Below are 3,096 nucleotides of genomic sequence, written 5' to 3' on the forward strand. Positions count from 1 at the left end.
TACAGGGCCTGATCTTGCTATTTCCCGTGTACAAATTCCTGCACGTGAGAGGAAAGGCGCGAGGCTGAAAGAAGAACCGGTAGCTTATTGAGAGCTATGGGGACACCACACTGCTGACACTCGTTGCAACACGTTACGGTGGAAGAGGGCGCGTGGACGATATCCTATTTTCACTGAGTCATGTTGGATGGCGGAGTCATTATCTTTGATGTCATTTCACATACATACATACATACATACATACATACATACATACATACATTTATAGATACATACATACATACACATACATCACATAAAAAATATATATATACATAAATATAAATATACATATACATATATATATATATATATATATATATATATATATATATATATATATATATATATATATATATATATACGTACATACATACATACACATCGGTATTTTCGCAGCGAGGTTTTACATTCATGTAGTGGATATTTGTTCTTAACTGCATCTTGAAGTGAATCGGTTAATGTTCTCTTGTATTAAAATACCAAGAGCAAGAAATCACTGACCTTCTTGTATACTTGTTTGTTGTCCGAATGCTTTATAATTCACGCACAATCATCGCCTTCAACGCAGCGTTGACGTAATGGTACTATGGAGGCTGGTTCATCTTCCAAATATTTCCTCCCATTATCCCAGGGGTTGTACGAAGGGCATGTGGAAGTCATCTACGTCTTCCTTTCATTATTATGACGCCTATTTATGAAATTATCGTAATTTTACGTATCCTACCATTTCTGATTCCATCTTCCATTTGATTCCTAATATTCTTCTTGAAGCTTTTTTCCCCAAGTCAGTAATATCGCGTAGATATAGTTTGATTCTTATACCATGACTGATGCCCTATAGCAGTAGAGCTCGTACTAGACTTGTGTACAATTTCACTTTCGTATGCAATTTCAATCGACGTGATTTCCAAATCTTAGAAGCCCTGCCCATTGGTTGATTTGGCCTTTTTTTGTTTCACTATTCCAACTCAAGAGAACCTGTACTGAATATATTTCCTAATAGTTGGAAGATTCTCCATCTAATGTTATTTCATCCCTATGTGAATGTTCTGTCCTCACTGCTTCTGTTTTTCGTAGATCTATTTTGTGTCTTGCATCTCTGGGCAAATTATTAAGCAAGCTTTCAGATCTTTTGGTGTTTTGCAGATTAAAGCGGCAGCATCTACAGATTCTACTGTTACCCCGTTCTAAACATTCTCCTCTATCTCTGACCGCCTTTTTCATTGTAAAACCTGTGGGCAGGTTAAGCAGCAAAGGTGAAATAACGTTCCTTTGTAGCTGCCTGCTATTTGCTGCAAACTTATTTGACAAGACCCCTTTTAGCATTAGCGTGCATCTGTTTCACTCTTGGTTAATTTCTATTTGAGTCTCATATTCAACGGGAATGGGACAGTGACGCAAGACCTTCCATAATATTGGTCTTTGCGCGCTATGAAATGCTCTCTCGTGGTCAACAACGCCATTAGAAGGGGATTTTTCAGTTCCATACACTGCTCCACTGTATGGGTTAAGATATAGTTGATCTGTGCAACTCCTGCCTTGACTAAAACCAGCTTGTTCAGCTATGAGATTGTATCAGTTTGATTCTCTAGACTATTGAGAATAAGTTTAATGATTTCTAGTTCTCTGCAAAAGAAAACTGTTGTGCCGGCTTTGTCTGTCCGTCCGCACTTTTTCTGTCCGCCCTCAGATCTTAAATACTACTGAGGCTAGAGGGCTACAAATTGATATGTTGATCATCCACCCTCCAGTCATCAAACATACCAAAGTGCAGTCCTCTAGCCCAATAGTTTTGTTTATTTTATTTAAGGTTAGTTACCCACAATCGTGCTTCTGGCAACGATATAGGTCATGCCACCACCGTCCCATGGATAAAGTTTCATGGCCCGCGGCTCATACAGCATTATACCGAGACCACCGAAAGATAGATCTATTTTCGGTGGCCTTTATTATACGCTGTAGCGGCTGTAGAGAAAACTAGATTGCGCCGAAGAAACTACGGCGAATTTTTTACTTGTTTTCATTACATATGTTGTGACTGAAATGCCACTGCAGTTTTCACATTCAGTCAGGTCATCTCTCTTTGGTACCTTAGCTATGACTTCGTTCCCAATCATCAATCTTAGTTACCTCATTCCATATTCTGCAAAGCAGTCTAGTTAGTGTATGAGATGTCATTTCAGTTTCAGCTAAAATGATCTCTGCAGTGATTACACCCTAACTCCATGTTACCTATCTCCCAAGGCTCTTTATTATTGATCCCACTTCAAAAACTGATATCATAAGCACATTCACGACACCTTCAGCTTCAGGTATTTCAGTCGAATTATCACCCAGATATCTCCCATTCTTGGTCTTCTGTTGTTCTTATTGACCCATTCTTCCTTTTCACAGGTATTTTCCTCTCTTTTTTAACTCATGGGTATTTCATTAACAATTCTGTGGGCTCTCCGAACACCAGTGCCACTCCTTGAATACTTGGCTTTGTCAACAATCGGCCTGTGTGAGATTATCTCAAATCTCTTGATTTGCGTATTACTTCATTATCTACACTTGAATACTGAGCACGTTCTACTTTTGCATATATATATATATATATATATATATATATATATATATATATATATATATATATATATATATATATATATATATATATATATATATATATATATATATATATATATAACTGAATCACGAAAATATGGAACGTGATGAATATATAAATAAAGATAAAATCCACGAAGGAAACGGAAACACTGGAGTACTGCGAGGCCTTTCGACAGTACGTCCTTTACTTAGCAAACTGAAGGAATATAAAAGTCAGTTTACGAAGAAAGCTCATATAAACGACAGATGGGGATTATAAAGGAAACATATGTACCTGGAATCCAACACAATTGAAGAATTAGTAGAACTGTCAAAACAGGCAGTTCTTAATTTCTCAAAAAAAAAAAAAACCGTTGAATAAAATCTTCATCTTAATTTCTTTCTAAAAAAAACCGTTGAATAAAATCTCCATCGTTATTCCTCAAAAAAAAAAGTTGAATAAAA

The sequence above is a fragment of the Macrobrachium rosenbergii genome, chromosome 21 (genome assembly GCF_040412425.1).
Source record: "Macrobrachium rosenbergii isolate ZJJX-2024 chromosome 21, ASM4041242v1, whole genome shotgun sequence".
NCBI lineage: Eukaryota > Metazoa > Arthropoda > Malacostraca > Decapoda > Palaemonidae > Macrobrachium > Macrobrachium rosenbergii.